At 35.6% G+C, this 23,596-nt stretch overlaps 1 protein-coding gene across 1 annotated transcript in view; it reads right to left on the minus strand.

Annotated features, from left to right (window-relative positions):
- LOC116897041 (thioredoxin-like protein 4A) overlaps positions 1-23,596 on the minus strand; it is a 511,807-nt gene that overhangs the window by 289,680 nt on the left and 198,531 nt on the right. The gene's annotated exons all lie outside the window — the stretch shown is intronic.

Below are 23,596 nucleotides of genomic sequence, written 5' to 3' on the forward strand. Positions count from 1 at the left end.
GCACTGGGACAAAAAGAAATAAATAAACCCAAGAGGAGTAGAAGGCAGGAAATAATCAAACTCAGAGCTAAAATCAACCAAGTAGAAATGAAAAGGACTAGACAAGAATCAGCAAAACCAAGAGCTGGTTCTTTGAGAAAATCAAGATAGATAAACCCTTAGCCAGACTAAGGTCACAGAGGTCACAGAGAGTGTATCCAAATTAACAAAATCAGAAATTAAAAGGAAGACATAAGAACAGAATCTGAAGAAATTAAGAAAATCATCAGATCTTACTACAAAAGCCTATATTCAACAAAACTGGAAAATTTGGAGGAAATGGACAATTTTCTAGACAGATATCAGGTACTAAAGTTAAATCAGGAACAAATAAATCATCTAAACAACACCATAACTCCTAACGAAATAGAAGCAGTTGTTAAAAGTCTCTCACTCAAAAAGAGCCCATGTCCAGACAGGTTCAGTAAAGAATTCTATCAGAACTTCATAGAAGAACTCATAACAATACTGTCTAAACTATTCCACAAAATGGAAACAGAGCACTACCAAATTCCTTCTATGAAGCCACAATTACTCTTATACCAAAACTACATAAAGACCCAAAAAAAGAAAGAGAAGTTCAGATCAGTTTCTCTTATGAATATTAAAGCAAAAATACTCAATAAAATTCTTGCAATCTGAATCCAAGAACACATCAAACGATCATCCATCATGATCAAGTAGGCTTCATCCCAGGGATGCAGGGATGGTTTAAAATACGAAAATCCATCAATGTAATTCACTATATAAACAAACTCAAATATAAGAACCACATGGTCATTTCATTGGATGCTGAGAAATCATTTGACACAATTCAACACCTCTTCATGATAAAAGTCCTGGGAAGATCAGGATTTCAAGGCCCATATCTAAACATAGTAATGTTGGGAGCGATGCCCTTGAAATCTTCCATTATTGATGTTAATATTATGGTTAGGGTTAAGTATAACTGGGTTCATGAAAAATCCCCAGTCAGCTGCAGAAGACTAATACAAATCTGGTGGTCAGGATGAATAATGATATGATAATATTGTGACCTTGCTAAGAAATACATCTGACATCAAGATGCCCAATGTGATGACCTATAACCTTTCTGAAAAACGAACATCCTGCTGATTAATAGATATGACAAACCTGTGACCTTTCTAACATCCTATTAATGTCAGCCGATTGCCTGGCCACAAGAGAGCTGTGTCCTTGGCCTGTGTAAATGTTTCCCACTTACACCCACCCCCTGTTACCTCTGCTATGGTATAAATTCAGCCTCGGGAAAAAATAAAATTGTCACCTTGATCAGACCCTTGTCTTGGCCTCCTTCTTTGTGTGTATTGTCCCCCATTCTCTTCCAGGTAACCTCTGCACCCTCATTGACTGTCCTGCAGGAGTGGACAACTGGACGTGACAAGTAAAACTGTATACAGCAAACCAGTAGCTAATATCAAACTAACTATAGAGAAACTTGAAGCAATCCCACTAAAGTTAGGGACTAGACAAGACTGCCCACTCTCTCCCTACTTATTTAATATAGTACTCAAAGTCCTAACCAGAGCAATCAGACAGTGAAAGGAGATCAAAGGATACAAATTGGAAAGGAAGAAGTCGAAATATGACTATTTGCAGATGATATGATAGTGTACTTAAGCAACCCCAAAAGTTCTACCAGAGAATTACTTAACCTGATAAACAACTTCAGCAAGTGTCGGGGTATAAAATTAACTCAAACAAATCAGTAGCCTTCCTCTACTCAAAGGATAAACAGACTGAGAAAGAAATTACGGAAATGACACCCTTTACAAAAGTCTCAAATAACATAAAATATCTTGGTGTGACTTTAACCAACCAAGTGAAAGATCTGTATGACTAGAACTTCAAATCTCTGAAGAAAGAAATTGAGGAAGATCTCAGAAGATGGAAAGATCTTCCATGCTCATGGATTGACAGGATTAATATAGTAAAGATGGCCATTTTGCCAAAAGCAATCTGCACATTCAATGCAATCCCCATCAAAATTCCTACTTAATTCTTTATAGCAATAGAAAGAGCAACTTGCAAATTCATTTGGAATAACACCAAAACACAGGATAGCGAAAACTATACTCAACAATGAAATAATTTCTGGGAAAATCACCAACCCTGACTTCAAACAGTATTACAGACCAATAGTGATAAAAATCTGTATGATATTGGTACAGAGACATTGGTACATCAGTGGAACAGAATTGAAGTCCCAGAAATGAAGCCACATACCTATAGCCACTTGATCTTTGACAAAGGAACTAAAACCTTCCAATAGAAGAAAGATAAAATTTTCAACCAATGGTGCTGGTTCAACTGGCCTTCAACATATAGAAGAATGCAAATTGATCCATTCTTATCACCATGTACAAACCTTAAGTCCAAGTGGATCAAGGACCTCCACATCAAACCAGATACACTCAAACTAATAGAAGAAAAAGTAGGGAAGAGTCTCGAACACATGGGCACTGGGGAAAATTTCCTGAACAAAATACCAATGTCTTATGCTCCAAGATCAAGAATCAACAAATAGGACCTCATAAAGCTGCAAAGTGTCTGTAAGGCAAAAGACACTGTCATTAGTACAAAATGGCAACCAACAGATTGGGAAAAGATCTTTACCAATCCTACATCTGATAAAAAGCTAATATTCAAAATATACAAAGAACTCAAGGAATTAGACTCCAGAGAGCCAAATAACCCTATTAAAAAGGGGTACAGAGCTAAACAAAACATTCTCAGCTGAAGATTATCAAATGGCCAAAAAATACCTAAAGAAATGTTCAACATCCTTAGTCATCAGGAAAATGCAAATCAAAACAACCCTGAGATTCCACCTCACACCAGTCAGAATGGCTAAGATAAAAATCTCCAGTGATCGCAGATGCTGGGGAGGATGTGGAGAAAGAGGAACATTCCTCCATTGTTGGTGGGATTGCAAACTGGTACAACCACTCTCGAAATCAGTCTGGGGTTTCCTCAGAAAATTGGACATTCCACTACCTTAGGATCCAGCTATACCTCTCTTGGGTATATACCCAAATGATGCTCCAACATACAACAAAGACACACATTCCACTATGTTCATAGCAGCTTTATTTATAATAGCCAGAAGTTGGAAAGAACCCAGATGCCCTCCAACAGAGGAATGGATTAAAAAAATGGAGTACTTCTAAACAGTGGAGTACTACTCAGCTATCAAAAACAATGACTTCATGAAATTCATAGGCAAATGGAATGAACTAGAAAATATCATCCTGAGTGAGGTTACTCAATCACAGAAAAACACACTTGGTATGTACTCATTAATAGGTGGATATTAGCCATGAAGTTCAAATTACCCAAGATGCAATCCACAGACCACAGGAAGATCAAGAAGAAAGATGACCAAAATGCGCATGCGCTAACTCGTTCTTAAAAGGGGAAACAATATCCATAGGAGGAGACATGGAAGCAAAGTTTAGAGCAGTGACTCAAGGAATGGCCATTCAGAGTCTGACCCACATGTGTCCCATATTTATACAGCCACCAAAACTAGATTATATTGATGTAGCTCAAAAGGGCATACTGAATGGGAGTGGATATAGATCTCTCCTGAAAGACATAACCAGACCATGTCCAATACATAGGTCAATGCTAGCAGAAAACCACTGAACTGAGAATAGGACCCCCTTGGGGGGAATTAGAGGAAGTATTGAAAGAGTTGAAGGAGCTTGCAACTCCATAAAAACAACAATGCCAACCAACCAGAGCTTCCAGGGACTAAACCACAACTGAAAGACTTTACATGGACTGACCCAGGGCTCCAACTGCCTATGTAGCAGAGAATAGCCTTGTTGGGGCACCAGTGGAAGGGGAAGCTCTTGGTCCTGTCAAGGTTGGACCCCCAGTGCAGGGAAATATGGGGGAGGCAATAAGGGATATGTATAGGGGGAATACCCGTTTGGCAGAGGGGTAGGGGAGGGATGGGGGATTATGGACTGGAAAAGGGGAAGGGGAATAACCTTTGAAATGTAAATAAAGAAATATATGTAATAAAAAATTAAAAAAAAACACACACATGGTATGTACTCACTGATAAGTGGAGAGGTATTTCATGCTGACACCAGCTTCTATTTTGTCCAAGATCTTCTCCAACATGTAGGTATTTTGCCTGCTGAAAGTTTTGTGGAGCAATGCTCCTTCTGCCATTGAGAATAGCAGAGACTCTTTTCCTTTATAACCATAAGCATAAGCTCTCTTCATAGATGGGGAGGGGAGCACCAAGCATATAGTGTAGTATGTCCCAACTCTGACCTATATTCACAGCTCAGGTTTTCTGACTTATGTACACTGAGCCAATATGTATATAATTTACATCCTCAAAAGATCATTTTTTTGGCAAGGGACCATATGTCTTTCTCCATGTGACAATTAACATACAAATGACCAAGCTGGCTCAGTCAGTCCACAGTGTCTCAAGGGAAGGAGGGAGGATTGGAAAGAAAAAGACAATTAGACAACATTATAACATTACTCCAGCCAGTGCTGAGGCTGGAGTGTATTATATTTTTCCAGTCTGCTTTTATACCATCCTATATTCATGCACTGAATATGGTATGGTCAGCGCTGAGGCATAAACAGAGTAGGTAAGGAATAAACAAAACATAAACAAAGGTCCTTTGATCACTGTTTCTTAGGGTTTGTCAGGCTGACTAAAATAAAAGGAATGCCACACATTCCTTGACTTGAGCTTGCCTTGAGCTTGTACTAGTTCAAATGCAAATATTCTTAATCTGAGCCTATTTCTTGAGACCTTGTCCTAAGTCAAATTCCTGGCTGAGCCTATTTCCCATTGAGCCTGGCCCAATGTCAAATTCCTGACAATCCTACAAGGAGGCCCCAAAAGCTCTCCTTTTCTCATAGAAAAGCAGATCTGTTCTCAAAAACACAATACACACACACACACACACACACACACACACACACACACACACACACTTCAAACAATACAATTTTTAAGGACATATTGATTGAAATCTATCCTCCCTTCCCCTCCCTTCCTAACTTCCCTTCTCCTCTTCTCCTCTGTTCTCTCCTCTCCCTCCCTTTCCCTAGCCTCTCTTTCTCTTTCTCCTACCTCATCTTTTCTAGATAGATTTTTCTCCCCAAGGTCACAACATTTCTGAGGTTATTTGGTATTAAAATATCTCCCTCAATTAGTCTACTGTCATTTTCTTAACTCTTGATTCATTTTAATAAACAGAAGTTTATTATGTAAAACAAGGCTATTTTATATTAATTTATTTAAGTATATGCATATCTTTTGCATTGTTTAGTATGCAATTTCTAACTTACTTTGTAAAAATATGCTCATATGTATTCATTGAATCTTCAAAAAATACCTGCCCCCACAACATTAGTTGGGTCTTTTCCCACAGCATCTTTCTCTAGCTCTTAAGGTAGTCTCAAGTTTGCAGTGACCTTGGCCTCAGCCAAACTATTCTGGGATATATGCTTATATCACCTCACTTAGCTAGGTACTGACTTTCTGACTTTTTTTTTTTTTGTCTTTTTGACTTTTAAAATTCCTATAAACTTCATATTTTGTTTGAAAATAGATTTAGGAAGCTGTGTTCACTCAGAAATCATATTTACTACATCAGAATATGAAAAAAATATCTTTGAGATGACCTGTTTAAAAAATAACTACAACAGAAAAATATTTGTCTTTATTAAACTTTCTTAATATTATTATTTTACCTGAGAAAATTTTTGTTTATTTATTTGTGTTAATCACATCCATTTACTATTAACTCCTTCTATTTGTACATTTTGCCCCCTAATCTATCTCCCTCCTAACTTCAAGTCCTTTATTTTTGTTTGTTTTAACAATCCTGAGACCAGTTTCTAGTGCTTGATTGTGCATGGGTGAATGGAGATATTCTATGCTTTGTACTGAGTTCATATTAAATAACCCATGTCTTCTGGGAGCACTCTTTAATTCTTGCTCCTGAAAATTCTGTTATCAATTCCTCATTTTCCTTGTCCATTTTTCTACTGTTAGTCACCTATGTGGGATCCATAATTCAGTTATTGTGAATATAATATACATTGATATGTAAATATGAAACTGATAAGAAGAAACCATAAACAACAACAACAATAAAAGTATAGTACTAAGAAGAACCACAAATGATGAGAAAAGTAGTTTAGACAGATGACATTTATCTAAACCACCTAGAAAATTTTTCCATTCCATCCTTCATGAGTAGGAGGAATCGGCAAGCATGCTAACAACAGTGACACATTTAATACATTTTGTTATTTTACATTATCCTACAGGATTTTTCAAGATGAGACAAGCATGGAGCATACCTATAATCTCAGCACTTGGAAACTATAAGCACGAAGAGAAAGAATTAATGCGAAACTAGCCTCAAACATATTTGAAGGCAAGCTTAGACTAAATAAGAACTGTCTTTTTAAAGATTCATGAAGTTTTTATGTATTAAAAATCCAAAGGAAAACACTGAAAGAAATATAAAAGCATGATAGCTATTAGAAGATTTGTCATTTACAGCGTGTTTCTGTTATGCTTAATTAAAAAAATAAAATGAGATTAAAAATAAGAAAAAATAGTCTTAAATGTGAATCAATAATGAAACAAAATAAAACAAAGCAAAAACAAAAACAAAACAAAGTCAATTACTGTTTCGTCACTACCCACTGTAATCTGAGAGGAAATAATCCTCAACTGGATAATTTAAATTAAAGTGCGATTACAATTTCAGGATACTAACATCTTTAAGTCAGATGTAAGACCTCACCTAGAAATGGCTTCTACAATAGATGTGTACATTTAATATGTGCTTCAAATAATTCTTATTTGGTTATTCTATTCAATATATAAATATATGCTGAGACCATGTTTCAGAGGATTGTTCTTTCTCTTAAAAACCAATGACCAACTATTATTTAATATAGATTTTTTAAAGTGTCATCCAAATTCTTTAGATTCCTGTAGACAACTTTGTATATGAGTATTTGTGTACATTTATTATTCTTTTAAATCTATCAGGTAAAATGTGTACAATTAATTTTGGGGGCTAAAAAAAGATGAGACAATATTTCTTGAACACTTGCATCTGTTGCTGTTGTTGTCTTGGCCAGAATTTGCCAGGTAAACAGGTTAGCAAGGGATTAAAGGATGATTTAGGAAGGCAGAGAACTATGAGTGTTATTTACATGCTAAAGGTACTGGACACAGAATTCTCCTGTATTTAAATAGGGCCAAAGATAATGCCATGCACTTACATGGAAAAGTGGGATCTGAATTTAAGCTTCCTTCCTCCTTTCCTCCCTCCCTCCCTCCCTCTCTCCTTTCTTCCTCCCCTCTCCTTCAGTTTCTTCCATCTCTCCACACACTCAATTTTAGTACAGTCTCTAATGTTGAAAAACCCAGCTGAGAATATTTAGTGTGAAATTTGTATCCATTTCTGCATTTGATGCTTAAAGTAGATAAGATGGTTTTTCCTCATTTCTCAAATCAGTGACTGCACCTAAAGAATTGTCTCCCAATGTCATTTATGTAATGTATGAAAATCAACAATCATGCTTTTAAAATAATTTTAATTATATCATATATTTTCTTATTAAATGCTATCAAATAAATATCTATATCTAAACTCATTTGACATTTAGAAATAATAATGAAGAATTTATCTACCCAAATGAATATGTCTTAGCACATAGTTCCCTAAATATTACCCTAATCTTTACAATAAGAAAGTACAAATAAGTTGGAATCAGATAAATCTAATACTTAAATATCAATAATTCTATCTTAAAAATAGAATATTTTCAAACTACTTTTTTATTCAAAAATTATCTGCTGATTTATTCTCTCTTTCTCTGTCTCTGTCTGTCTCTCTGTCTCTGTCTCCCTCTCTCTGTCTCTTTTTATGTTTCTCTCTCCTCTCAATGTCTCTGTCTCTGTCTCTGTCTCTGTCTCTGTCTCTGTCTCTCTCTCTCTCTCTCTCTCTCTCTCTCTCTCTAGATTTTATAGAGCTCAGGCAGGTTTATTGCTCACTATTTGCCTGACTCATTCTCCTGCTGATGTTCATGCCCATTTCATTAGTTCTGTAGTCTCATTTGCAACAGCTGTTTCCTTAAGACTAGGGCATGATCAGATAATCCATGGTATGGATGAACATTAAACATTTGGTTTCCCTTTCTGTCATAGATGATGCTTATTCAGTTCATACCTCTGTATCTGTCTGGCTTAGGAGAGAATCACCTTGTCCTGACATATTTGTCTGTTAGTACCCAGCCTTGGGGGTGGTGGGGGAAAATTCTTGATGCTCAAAGGTGGAAACAACTGCTATTATTAGACGCAGCTTAAGGAAATCTACATTATAATTTTCAAATTTGTCATGGCTTGTCTTTCTTTTTGTTGCTCATTCTTTGACAATCAAATGAAAGAATTTAACCAGGCTGTCCTAAAATCCTCTTCTATTCATCTTGGGAGCACACAAATATTGTGTGAGCCACAATTGTACCAAATCATTCAACAATGCAGAAATCCTGCTTGGCATTTGGGAATTTCATTTTATTGTAGGATAATATACTTCCTTCTCTGAATCATGATTTTTGAGTTATTGCAAACAAAGGTATTGTAGCAGGAAGACAATTACTAGACATTTGCCATAGAATCCTTGTTGCCTCAAAGGAAATAGAACTGTATTTCTTTTTCTCATTAAAGAAGTCTGTGGTGAGGCAGTTCAGGGCAGATCTGTGATATCATTAATGATTGACTTCTCTTTGCTGAAAACTTCCATACTCTATTATATTGGTTCTGCAAGCTAAAACTTCAAAAAATGTTAAACAAATGAGTAATAGTCTCAACAAGAAAAGGAAAGATTCAGTATTAAGAGACACTTAGAAACTGTGCTGAAGCAAGCATCCCCTTTGGTACAGATAATATAGTTCCTGTGCTTTAAAACATTAAATTGTCTGCAAAATCCGGACTAAATCATTAAACAACATGTTGGTATTAGGTATGTAAAGAGTGTGCCTGGGTTTCAATTTCTCAAATTCAAAACCTAAATATGATGGACCCTTTTGTAAGAACTTAACCATGTTAATATGATTTGAGTAAGAAATGACTGAGTATCTGATTGGTTAAACTGCAATAGATAATATGTATTTTTTCCTTACAAGACAGAACAGTACAATGCTTCTTGCATTGTTGTTCTCACTAGATTTTCTGAGGAAGAAAATTTCAAACTACTACAAAGCAAACGATTGCTATGTCATAATCCAGTACTCACAGGATATGAAACAGTAAAAATTAAAGTATTTTGTTTCTAATGTAATGTAATAATTTTTATCCAGGAAAGAACAGTATGTTGCCCTAATGATTATGATACTTAGTATAGACAAGAAAATATTTGATTTTCAACATTTCTCAGTCAGTTTCTTTTAAGTGGTTACAAAATCTTAATGACATTAAAAATGAGCATTCTTCCCCACTTCAAAGAGGAAGATTGTGAACCTAACCATTGCCTCCAACTGATTCAAAGGTCTTAGAAGCAAACGGTCCCAGGAAACAAGCTAGAGTTGCCATCCTAATAGCTAATAAAATACTTTCAACCAAAAGTTTTGAAGCATGATGAGGAAGGACACTTGATATTCATCAAAGGGAAAATCCACCAAGAGAAAGTCTCAATTCTGAATATCTATGCCCCAAATGCAAGGTCACCAACATTTCATAAAAGAAACTTTACTAAAGCTCAAAACACACATTGAACCACACACAATAATAGTGGAAGACTTCAACACCCTACTTTCATCATTGAAACTAATTGGAACTAAACGGAGACACAGTGAAACTAATAAGGGTTATAAACCAAATGGATTTAACAGATATCTACAGAGCATTTCATCCCAAAACAAAAAAATGCACCTTCTTTTCAGCATCCCATGGTACCTTCTCCAAAATCGACCATATAATTGTTCACAAAACAACCCTCAACCCATACAAGAAGATTGAAATAATGACATGCATCCTTTCAGACCATCATGGCCAAAAGCTTGTCTTCAATAGAAGCAAAAGCAACAGAAAACCCACATATATGTGGAAATTGAATAGCTTTCTGCTCAATGATAATTTAGTCAGGAATGACATAAAGAAAGAAATTAAAGACTTCCTGGAATTTAATGAAAATGTTGCCACATCATAACCAAACTAATGGAATACAATGAAAGCAGTCCTAAGTGGAAAATTCATAGCATTAAATGCCCTGTTAAAGAAACTGGAGAGACCATACACTAGAAAATAGCATCATACCTAAGAGCTCAAGAACAAAAAGATGCAAACTCAGGAAATAGTCAAACTCAGGACTGAAATCAACCCAATAGAAACAAAGAGAACAATACAGAGAATCAGCAAAAGCAAAAGCTGGTTCTTTGAGAGAATGAACAAGGTAGAGAAACCCCAAGCTAAACTATCTTAAGGGCTCAGAGGCAGTATCCAAATTAACAAAATCAGAAATGAAAAGAGGGACATAGCAACAGAAACTGAGGAAATTAAAAAAACATCAGATCCTACTACAAAAGCCTATATTCAAGAAAACTTGAAAATCTAGATGAAATGGATGGTTTTCTAGAAAGATACCACATACCAAAGTTAAATCAAGACCAGGAAAACTTTCTAAATAGGCCCATATCCCACAAGGAAATTAAAGAAGTCATTAAAACATCCCAACCGAAAAAAGTCCAGGGCCAGATGGATTTAGTTCAGAATTTTACCAGACCTTCAAAAAAGACCTGATACCAATATTCCACAAACAATTCTATAAAATAGAAAGAGAAGGAACACTACCTATCTAATTCATTCTATGCAGTCACAATTTCTCTGAGACCTAAACTACACAAGGACACTACGAAAAAAGAGAATTTCAGACCAATCTGGATTATGAATATTGATGTAAAAATACTCAATAAAATTCTTGCAAACCAAACACATCAAAAGCTTCATTCACCATGATCAAGTAGGCTTCATCCCAGGGATGCAAGGTTTGTTCCATATACAAAAATGCATTAACATAATGCACCATATAAACAAACTCAAAGAAAAAAAAATCACATGATCATGATCATCTCCTTAGATGCTGAAAAAGCTTTTGACAAAATACAACACCGCTTCACGTTAAAAGTACTGGAGAGATTAGGAAATCAAGGCACATACGTTAACATAATAAAAGCAGTTTACTGTAAACCAACAGCCAATATCAAATTAAATGAAGAGATACTTGAAGCAATTCCACTAAAATCTAGGACAAGACAAGGAAGCCCACTCTCCTCATATCTATTCAATACAGTACTCGAAGTGCTAGCTAGAACAATAAAACAACAAAAATAGATCAAGGGGATATAAATTGGCAAAGAAAAATTAAAAGTATCGCTATTTGCAGAAGATATGATAGCATACATAAGCAACCCCCAAAACTCTACCAGAGACTTCTCCAGCTGATAAACAACTTCAGCAAAGTAGCCAGATAGAAAATTAACTCAATTAAATCAGTAGCCTTCCTTTATACAAATAATAAACAGGCTGAGAAAGAAATTAAGGAAACAACTCCCTTTACAATAGCCATAGATAATATAAAGTATCGTGGGGTAACTAACCAAACAATTGAAAGATTTGTATGATAAGAACTTCAAGTCTCTCAAGAAAGGAATCAAAGATCTCAAAAAATGGAAAGATTTCCTATGCTCATGGATAGGCAGAATTAACATAGTAAAAATGGCCATCCTACCCAAGGCAATCTACAGATTCATTGCAATCCCCATCAAAATCCCAACTCAATTCTTCTAAGACATAGAAAGAAATTTTCAAATTCATCTGGGAAGGCAAAAAATCCAGATCGATATTAAGTCTAAATATAGAAGTAGACTTGTGGAAGATACTCTTCATTGTGCTCTTGCAAGGACTGCTCCTAGAAATTCTGATCTGGTAAAAGAAGCAATCTTAAATTTTCCACTGGTGTTGGCTTTTTACTCATACTGCAGCAAAATATAGAAATGCAATTTGCTGTTGTTATATTGCCACTCATATACATGCTGCACCATGCTACAAGACAAAATTTTATTGTGAAAATAGTTATGCCTTAATTATGTTCAATTTATAACAATGGAATTCATCCTGTATATCAGAAATTTGCATTATGATTCATAACAGTACCAAAATTACTGTTATAAATAACAGCAAAAAATTTATGTTTTGGGATCACCATAACATGTTAAACTGTATTAGAGGTTCACTGCATAAGGAAGGTTGAAAGAAATGAGCTAGATTTTTAAGTTCCTCAAATAGATATTTTCCTTGTAATCTCTACAACTACTGTGATATATGATACAATGTTTCCCTTTTATTTTAGAGTTTATACAATGTTTCCCTTTCATGGAAGAGTTTACTTGAGATTTTGATCTCTATTTTTTCCTTATCTTTCTGGAGAGCCACAATTTGTGTTGCTTTCAAGTCTTCAGTTTATTTATTTCTGCTTGATGTTTATTATTTCTTTTCTATTAAATTTAGGTTTAATTAATTCTTAGTTTTTAGTTTTCAGGAAACAAATTGATAGGGTGTACACTTGAAATCATTGTCTATACTTTTTAAAAAGCAGTCTACACTTTCCTAGAAAGCCTTTTTCTAATTCCTCAGGAATTCTGAGAACCTATCTTCTCTCTGTCTCTGTCTCTGTCTTTGTCTCTGTCTCTGTCTCTGTCTCTGTCTCTCTCTCTTTCTCTTTCTCTCTGTCTCTAATCTCTTTTTAAATGTAGGTATTTACTACTGTAAATTTAGATTGTAGTCTACCTGTGTTACACCACATTTGCTGTGTTATATTTCCTTTTTTTTGTTTTTGTTTTTGTTTTTGTTTTTGTTTTTGTTTTTTTAGGAGCTGGGGACCGAACCCAGGGCCTTGCGCTTGCTAGGCAAGCACTCTACCACTGAGCCAAATCTCCAACCCCTGTGTTATATTTCTATCTTCATTTTCTTCTGTTAAAAGAAATATACTCATTTATTTTTCATGTTTTTGGTTGTTCAAACATGAAGGCAGGTTTCCATGTACATGGACTATTTGATGATATAGTCCTATGGCTGATCCTTTTATATTACATTCAGACTTATCTCTCTCAACTTTGGAAGTTTGACTATAAGATACTTTAGAGCATTTAGTTAAATTACACTTGACTGGTGGTCTTTGACATTTCTGGACATTCATCACTTTCTCTTAGTTTGAGAGGTTTCTCTTAGAATCTCTTGGAAAAAGCTAGTAATACATTGCATTTTCAAATCATTTTTGAGACTCAATAACCTTTTAATATTTAGTAGATATTTAATATCTTTTATCACATTCTTTATGTTTGTCTTCTTTTTTTTTCTTCCAATGTATTTTAAGAAACCCATCTTTTAATTATTTTATTTGATTTATTCTTTTATCAATTGTTTTTAAGGTCAATTAAAATCTCACTGAATAAATTGTCAGCTCAGAGTTTATTAATTAGCATAACACAGATTTCTGTGTCAAGAATTTAAGTGGTTCTCTATTTTCTTCAAACATATTGCTTTTTTTTAAATGTTCTTTTAAATTACACATCTCGCTTTCTTTTCTCTTTCTTCTCTTGCTTCCTGCTCTTCCCCTCTCCCCTTTGTCCCTCTTCTCCCCATTCCCCTCCCCCCTTCCCTCCACATGCTCATGGCCCGCCTTTACTCCTCTCCTCTTCTACTCTTCTCTCATTAAAACTTTCCACGTGGAAAAAAAAGATAAACTACACATCTCAGAGTTTTACTATGTAACCATTTTTTGCACTTTACTGTATCTATTAAGTTCGTGGCTCTCTTAACAGTCTCTTACATCTCAGGTAACAGCATCTGAAATTTGAATATTTTTATAATTTTTATAGTCTTCTTAATTTTGTTTTCTTTCGCCATCTTTCTAGAATTTCACGGCAGGGTGCATTGCTACCATATTATAAATACTTAAGCTTGTTCAGTACTACATAGCACTCTATATCCAGGGTTGTATCTACTGACTAAATGGTAGTAACACTAAATGTGTCCCAAATCTGTAGTTATTGCTTTGACTAATTAATAAGAGGTTATCTACTTGTACAATTAATATAAGCTAGTAAATAAATAAAAATTACTATAAATTTTTTGAAGTTTAACAATATAGAACAAAGTGACTTTGGTATAATTTGAATCTTGCTAGAGAAAACTACCACCACTGTGGATGGTTCTTAGACTTTGAAAGTATTATTTCTAAACAATTTATTTTCATGTCTTCCACAAATGTTCCTCTAACTTAAAACTCAATGTACTAGTGAAAGAATAAAAAATGCAGCTAAGAAGTCAGAAGTTTAAAAAATCCCTAAATACCTCAAATTCCAGACCCTGCCCTCTACCTGTACTAGCTGACCATAAAGTTAGATTAAAATCTTAGAGAATAATCTTGAGAAGCAGGAAGTTTCTCCCAGGAACTGATGGACCATAAAGTAAACAATCTTGAGAAACAGGAAGCTCCTCCTTGTGATTTTTCACTGGTATTCTCCACATTTTCCAATGATGCCCTCCCTACCCGCTGGGGTTGAGGTTTCTTCCTTTAAATTCCCCTTGTCTTAGTTACTGAGGGTCGAACTCCACTGCCCCTGTGTAGGATACGAGTCTTGACCCCAGTGCACTGGTTCCTATCAATAAACCTCATGTTTATTACAGCAAGGACGGTCTCACGTGAGTTCTTGGGGAGTTGCATCATCCCGAGACTTGAGTGAGGGTCTCCCCGCTCTGGGGGTCTTTCACTAGAATATTCATGAACTCAGCGAATTAGGTTTTTTTTTTCCCTAAAAGAAAAATGACTTAGTTGAGTATTTAAAAACAAAATAACTGCCTAGGTTCTGTGTTAAGAGATGACAGTAGTTATGGAGTATTTTGCATCATCAAGAAAAGGTATTTTTCTTTAATAATTATAGATTTTCTGTGTTGTCTGCAGAATTTATCACAATTATAAAAGTGTTACAAATGTATGCTAAGATATTTAAAGTATGTGTGATGTGGAGCAGGAGGCACTTCTATGATAATGATTCTTGTCATTCTCCACTGGGGGACTGACACAGATGTTAGTGCAAATTAAAAATTTCTAGTTTTTCTCTAACCCTGCTAACTCCCAAATTATTGAGACAGAGCCTAATAGATTTATTCAACAAGATTTAAGGGACCATAACTGAGCAGATAATAATCTATTCTAGTCCTCTAAGCTAACCTGATTACTTCCTAGCCACAATCCTTGAGATACAATTTCAGTTTTGATCTGGCTTTCTCTATTCCATGTTTGTTCCTATGCTGTCTCTTCAACCTGCACTTTCTAGCAAATTCTTCTTTTGTCCTCTTTTCTCCTTCCCAAGTTGGTATCAGAAATCTACCCTTATTTTCTCCTCTTCACAGTCACTGGAGGATCAGCTTTTTATTGACAAATCAGGCATAATTGGGAGCAATGTTTATACAATACTGAGACAGGAAATTCTTAGAATAAGTATTACAATGTTGTGTTCATAGAAAAAACATTTGAATAATACAGAATAATCCTTACACAGTGGACAATAAGATTATGCCAATATTTCTTCCCTTTCAGTCCAATAAAAGTTTCTTTCTCTTATAGTAATGATGTATATACAATAAAAGCAAGTATGAAAACTTGTCAGGTAATAGTTACAATTATAATGTCCAGTTCATATGCACTTGACAACTTGGGAGAAAGAATCCTAATATCTATCTTATCATAATGAGTTCAGAATTCTGTACTTAAATAATTCTTTATCATAACTTGCATAAACTTTAAACGTTATTCTGAATCCTAAAAACTTAGGCTTAGCTGTAAGACTATAACTATTAGTATTTAACTCTATCAGAGACCTGAAAAAGAATAAATATTACTTAATTAAGCAGGAAATACAGGAAACCATCTCCAAGATCTATAGAAATGACAGAGAATGCTAGCTTAATAAGCATCCCCCCAAAATTCCTCTATAATGTTGTTATATCTATCTTTAGTTTTCTAGACCAACATACATGACAAAGTTCTCTGAAATGTAGAAGTTATGAAGGATTTGCCTATGTTGTTTTATCAAAGGTTACAGTCAACTTCCTGCATCCAGTTTCTCCAGTTAGAACAGCATTCTGTCTACAATTGAAGCAAAGGCAGTTATTGCCAAGTGGCTAGCTTGCCATGTTTGAAACACGCTCCAAACAGTGGTTCTTCAATGCTCATAATTTCCTTTGGAATGGAATAAGGTACTGTCAGGAGCAGACCAGTCTTATTGTCAAAAAGGTCTTTTATTAGTAACCTATCTTTCAATACCATATTTTGTAGATCTCCGAGGTTGTTGAAAATCATCTATCTATCTATCTATCTATCTATCTATCTATCTATCTATCTATCTATCTATCAATCTATCTATCATCTATATTATATCTGAATAGCCAAACATTTCTCCTTTCTAGCTATTTATATTTGTTCAACATAGAACACATATTTCTGTAATAAGCCAAAACATATGACATGAACATATATTTGATTTTCTCACTGCTAAGTTGAATTATTTATTATCCTAAACAGTTTGTAATAAAAGCCTTTTAAAATACTATAATTAATATTCTGTTTTTAAGAATTACAAAGATTAAATACATTAAATAAGAATTGAAACATATATACATTGTATGTTGTAAACAACTATAAGCTTAAATTTTTTATCAATATACAAAGCTCTATACCAACATAAGATTTTTGACTAGTGGTACATTTAATAGTTTAAGAGTAGATTATTTTGATTACTTCTATATAACACCACTTTTCTTTTGATCTGGTCTCCCCCTATCACTAGAAAATAGAGGAAGAAAGAAAAGATGAATCCCTGAGTCTAACTATCAGAATTCTGTTTCCTCCCTGATTAACAATTTTCAACTAACTTCCCATTAATGACAACAAACCCATCCAATGCCTCTGTCTTAGTTAGGGTTTGACTGCTATAAACAGTTACCAAGGCAACTGTTAGGACAATATTTAATTGGGGCTGGCTTACAGGATCAGAGGCTCAGGTCATCATTATCAAGGTGGGACATGGCATCACCCAGGCAGGCACAGTGCAGGAGGACCTAAGAGTTCAACATCTTGTCCCAAAGGCAAACAGAAGAGTAGATTCTAAGCAGCTAGGACAAGAGTTTCAAGGTCCATGTCCACAGTGAATCACTTCCTCTAACAAGGCTACACCACCTTAATAGTGTCACCCGCTGGGCCAAGGGAATAAAGCACCCCAGATCCAAAACCCATCCACCCCACATTTGTCAAATAAGGCATCACTCTTTTAATATTGCTTCCTGCTGATCTTTATTTTCATTTTGATTCATTCTAATCACCAGATGTGATCATTGTCAGTTATAAGACAGCTATCCATACTATTTGCATGCTGATAGAGTTCAGAGCTAACTTCAGTCCTAACTGGAACAGTCTGTGGTGCTGAACCAATTGGGGTTAGCAACTTTCTTTGAAGCAGTTCTTGATTTTGATTAAATAGCTATTAAGGCAATCTAAGGTTGGATCAAACAGGATGTTAGAGTAAGTATTGCTCAGCCACTAAGAATCCTTTTCAACATCCTCAAAGATAAATCTTGTCAGTGTTGATTGTCTGGATATTTTTCTCTATAAGCTAAGCCTTGAGAGGTAATACACATTTTCACATTATACATGCATGGAATATGAAGGTGTCCAATTTAGAAGATTCTTTGTTCTCTGAACAGCTAAGGCGTCTTTCTTTCTTTGCTAGTTAGTTTGGATTGTATTTACCAAACAATAATTCTATGTCTACCCTTTGAAAGAATGTCATGATAAGTCCTGAGCTTTTTTTGTTTGTTTGTTTGTTTGTTTGTTTGTTTTTTGTCGCCAAGAAGATTGATTTTCTAAGCATAGCTGAATTATGGCTGGAGACTTTTTATGTCTCAGACAGTTTCAGAGCTGTTCCCACGAAGCAGATAAGCAAATCATGTTACCTGTTTTGTTTGGTCTTCCTGATGTCTTTCTTGCTTTAGTGGTACAGCCTAGATCTTCAGGGGTCCTTTCCCTGTCATATCTGATTTTTATCAATTTGGAAGGAATCCATAGCTTTTCATTTCCTGTTAAAAAAAGAACATACTTTTTTCCCCAACGAAAAATATTTCCTGTCTTCAATTCTGAGGCTATCACTAATATAGGCTGATGTAATTCTTAAGTCCTTTCCAAATTCCAGTGTATTTCAGCATCTGTGTTATCTCGCATTGATATTTTAAAACCCAAAGTCAATAAAACACTGTTCAATCTACCTCTGGGAGATCACATATCACCTTCTGTTCTTTGTGCATTTCCTTTGAAGTTTTGTTAGATCTCTCCAAAATTACTTCGCATGTAGAATTGTAAGCTGTATCTATAACAGTTTTTTTTCCCATACTGTCTAAAAATTTATTGTGTTCTTATGGATACACATATTGAAGCATCACTAGCTTCAAACTGTAAAGGCATTTCCGAGATAAACAATAAATGTTCAATCTCTAGCTAGTACAACCACCCTGGAAATCAGTCTGGAGGTTCCTCAGAAAATTGGACATAGTACTTCCTGAGGACCCAGCTATATCACTCCTGGGCATATACCCAAAAGATGCTTCAACATGTGACAAGGCCACATGCTCCACTATGTTCATAGCAGCCTTATTTATAATAGGCAGATGTTGGAAAGAATCCAGATGTCCTTCATCAGAGGAATGGATACAGAAAACGTGGTACATTTTCAAAATGGAGTACCACTCACCTATTAAAAACAATGTCTTCATGAACTTCTTAGGACAAGGGATGAAACTTGAAAATGTCACCCCGAGTGAGGTAACCCAATCACCAAAGGACACACATGGTGTGCACTCACTGAAAAGTGGTTTTCAGTCCAAAAACTTGGAATACTCAATATATAATTCACAAATCAAATGAAGCTCAAGAAGAAGGAAGACCAAAGTGTGGATGCCTCAGACCTTCTTAGAATGGGGAACAAAAATACTCACAGGAGGAAATACAGAGATAAAGTGTGGAGCAGAGACTGTAGGGCCATCCAGAGACTGCCCCACATGGGGATGTACATACAGCCACCAAACCCAGGCAATATTACAAAAGCCCAGAAGTGCATGTTGACAGGAGCCTGATATAGTTGTATGCTGAGAGACTCTGCTAAAGCCTTATAAATAAAGAGGCGAATGCTTGCAGCCTACCTTTGAACTGAGAACAGGGTCTCCAATGGAGGAGTTAGGGGAAAGGACTACAGTAGCCGAAGGGTTTTGCAACCCCATAAGAACACATTATCAACCAACCAGATCCCCCAGAGCTCCCAGGGACTAAACCACCATTCCAAAAGAACATATAGATGGACCTATGGCTTCATCTGCATATGTAGCAGAGGATGGCCTTGTTGGGTATCAATGGGAGGAGAGACCTTGATCCTGACAAGGCTCTATGCTCCAGTATAGGGGCATGTCAGAGTGAGGAGGTAAGTGTGGGTAGGTGGGTAAGGGAGCACCCTCATAGAAATAGGAGACTGGGTGGGAGAGCAGATTACTGGAGGGGAAACTGGGAAATGGAATAACATATAAAATGTAAATAAAAAATTCAATTTAAAAAAAAGAAAAAAATTACAATCTCAGAATCACTGTTTTCAGAAGGCAAGGCAAAGGCCCATTGCAACTCTGATGATGTATCAACACTATGTACATGTTTTAACATGTACATATTTTAATTCTCCAAACCCTATAAAAGGATAAAATGAAACATATAATCTATTGTATGGCATTGTTCTAAATTAGCATCAAACAAAATCGGTATTCTTAACTTAATAAATTGTATATCTATAGGTTACCACTAGATTTCTTAAGACTTTGTGGATTTTTTTTTAATCAGGAACTACCATTTTTGCTGTTATAGGATCAAAATCCTCTAATTTCTGTTCCATGTCCTGTAACTTAGCATTCCATATTTCAGTCGTCTCCTTACCCAAGTCTCTCTTCTTTTGATCTCACTTAAATCAGCATTTGAATGATATGAGGATAATCTTTATACAGACACAATAACATTATGCCAACACACAGCTGCAAGGATATCACTCTTAGAATTTAATAAACTTCAGTGGAGAAGAACCGAGAGAGAGAGGAGAGAACACTAACCCTGCCAAGTCATCATGTTCCACGAGTTAGCTTCAAAGACATCACACTGTGTTTTTAAAAGTATTGTCCATACTCTGTATACATAATTATTTTTTCTGAATACAATAAGAATACGATTCTAAAGATGATCTGCATTGAAGCTATCATGTAGGCCTAGCTTTGATCTCTGTAGAGACACTGATTATAATCTTGTTACACACGTTCATGTCATCATGCCTACAGATGTCTTAGTTTGAATGAGAATGTCCCTTATAAGCTCAATGTTTGTATATTTGCTCCCAAGTTAGTGGTGCTGTTTGGATGGATTTAGAAGGTGTGGTCTTGCTGGAGGGAGCATATCATTAAGGGTGGGATTTGAAATTCTAAAGCTGTGAACCATAATCAGTACAGTCTTTACTTGTTGCCTGTGATTCAAGATGTGAGCCTTCACCCACCATATTTGCTGCTTGGTGTCATGCTTCAATACTGTGATGAGCTTTATTTCTCTGAATATAGTCAAATATACCCTTCCTTTTATGAGTTTGTCTGTTTTTTTGTTTTTTGTCTTTTTGGTTTTTTTTTTTTTTTCAGCAAAGGAAAAGGAATGAATACAGATAGCCTATCACTATAGAAGACATTTCATTCAACTGTAAACTGCATTTCTTTGGTGGTACTATAAAATCATGCCATCAGATGACATTATCAGCTTAATTTGTGGAAGCACATCTATAATGCTCTTCCAAGTGATGAAATCATCTTAAAACACACTTCTCAGGAAAAGTCCTTATTATGAAGCAACGTATGACAATGTGTTCTTGCTTTCTATCTTCAGAAATAGCTTGCTACCAGAAAGAATTATATATATATATATATATATATATCAATTGATATAGAATACTTTATTAAAAATATTGTCAGTTTTTTACCAAATTAGGATTAAAACTCACAGATTCTTGGCTCTAGAAAATAGAGAATAGCCAATCGATGGAATAGTAGAACATTTATAATTATTTTGAAACCAGGTTAAAACTTCTATTTTCAGACTGTGAACTTAATTTGATAATATTTTGAAGCAATTTTTATTAGCACATGCAAGATAATTTCTTAAAGTTCCTTGATGATACATACATGAAGACAGAGAAAACAGAAACAAAAAAAAAAGTCAATAACACATACTTGTTTTAATTGGGTTTCCATTGTAATGAAATAATATGAACAAAAAACAAGATAGGATAGAAAGTATTTATCTGGCTTGCAGTTGCACATTGTAGTCCATCATTGTGGGTGTAGCCAAACCTGAGATGGTATTCCTGGGTTTTATAAGAAGCCAAGACAGGAAGTTTAATAAGACTGGAATATGGAAGGGGGAGCTGATACATAGGCCATGAATGGGTACTGCTTAGTGGCTTCCATTGGCTAGCTCAACATGCTTTTTCTTTCTTTCTTTCTTTTTTTTTGTGACTGTTTTAAATACTTTGATTAATAATGTGAGAATTTCATACAGTATATCATTAACATATTCCTTATTTGTCCTAGACACCTCTCCACTCTCTCAACACTTCCTATGCAATGTGGAGATTCTTCTTCTTTATTTTTTTTATTAACCATTACATTCGTTTTTATTGTAAATGATATCCCACTTTCTGGCTACTCCTCCATAAACCCCCCATCCCACATCTACCTTCTTCCCCCTCCCATTTGCCTCTATGAGGGTGTACTACTACCCACCCTCTCCCACCTCACAGCGGCTAGGTCCTCCTAAGTTGGGGCACTTAGGATCAAGTCTTTCCCCCTCATTGATGCCAGATGAGGCCATCCTCTGCTACATATGTATCTAGAGCCATGGATTCCTTCCTGTACAATCCTTGGGAACACAGGGTGATCTGGCCAGAGGACATTGCTTTTCTTTGGGGGTTACAACCCCCTCTGCTCCCTCTGTACTTCCATCAGTTCCCCCACCAGGGTCCCCAAGCTCAGTCTGATGTTAACCTGCTTTCTTATAAAACCCAGGAATACCATCCCAGGTTTGGATCCACCCACGATGGGCTGTGTCATTCAACTGATTAAGAAAATAGTCACTTTTCAGGCTCTACTTTCCACGTGGGAAGATGATCAGCTTGTTTGCTCTTCTGAAGATCCCACAGACTGAAACCTACCCCCGCCAACCCCACACACAGTGGTCTGCTACAGCCAAGGCCGCAGGCCTCCGAGGAGACCTGTAGCAACCAAGAGGCTCCAGACAGTGATTCCCAGGCTAGTTAACAGCAGTGATAACCATAAGGCAGGAGGCAAGCACAATACCATAAACAACAAAAGCCTAAATCCTTCGGCACCATCAGAAACCAGATCTCCCACCACTGAAGCTCTAGATACAACACACCTAGAAAGAGAATATTGACCTCAAATCCTATCTCCCGAAGATAATAGAGTCTTTAAGGAGCATATAAATAATTCACTGAGAGAAATAGAGTAAAACACAGGTAAACAGGTAGAAGCCCTTAATTGGGAAACAAATAAATGCCTTAAAGAAATATAAGAAAACACAATCAAACTGGTAAAAAAAAAAATTGAACAAAGCAGTCTGAGACCTAAATATGGAAGTAGAAATAATAAAGAAAACAGAGGCAATCCTGGAAACAGAAAACCTAGGTAAGTAGTCAGGAACTAAAAATGCAGCATCAACAACAGAATACAAGATACAGAAGACAGAATCTCAGGCTTAGAAGATAGCTTAGAACATGTGGACACAATGGTTAAAGACAATTCAAAACAACAACCAGAAAAAAATCCTAACCAAAAACATCCAGGAAAACCCAGACACAATTAAAAGACTAAATAATAGGAATAGAAGACAGTGAAGATTCCCAACTAAAAGGACACGAAAATATCTTCAACAAAATTACAGAAGAAAACTTCCTCAGTCTAAAGAAAGAGATGGCCATAAATGTATAAGAAGTTTATACAACACCAAAGAGATTGGACAAGAAATGAAAGTCCCTCTTTTCATAATAATAAAAACACCAAATACATAGAACAACAAAATTAAAGCTGTAAGGGGAAAAGGCTAAATATTATATAAAGGCAGACTTATCAGAATTACACCAGACTTCTCGACAGAGTATCTAAAAGCCAGAAGAGCTTAGACAGAGGTCATATAGCTCTTAAGGGAACACAAATGCCAACTCAAACTACTATATGCTGCAAAATTCTCAAACATCATAGATAGAGAAATGAAAATATTTCATGACAAAACCAAATTTAAACAATACTTACCTACCAATCCAACCCTACAGA

Source organism: Rattus rattus, chromosome 3 (assembly GCF_011064425.1).
Source record: "Rattus rattus isolate New Zealand chromosome 3, Rrattus_CSIRO_v1, whole genome shotgun sequence".
In the NCBI taxonomy this organism is placed as follows: domain Eukaryota; kingdom Metazoa; phylum Chordata; class Mammalia; order Rodentia; family Muridae; genus Rattus; species Rattus rattus.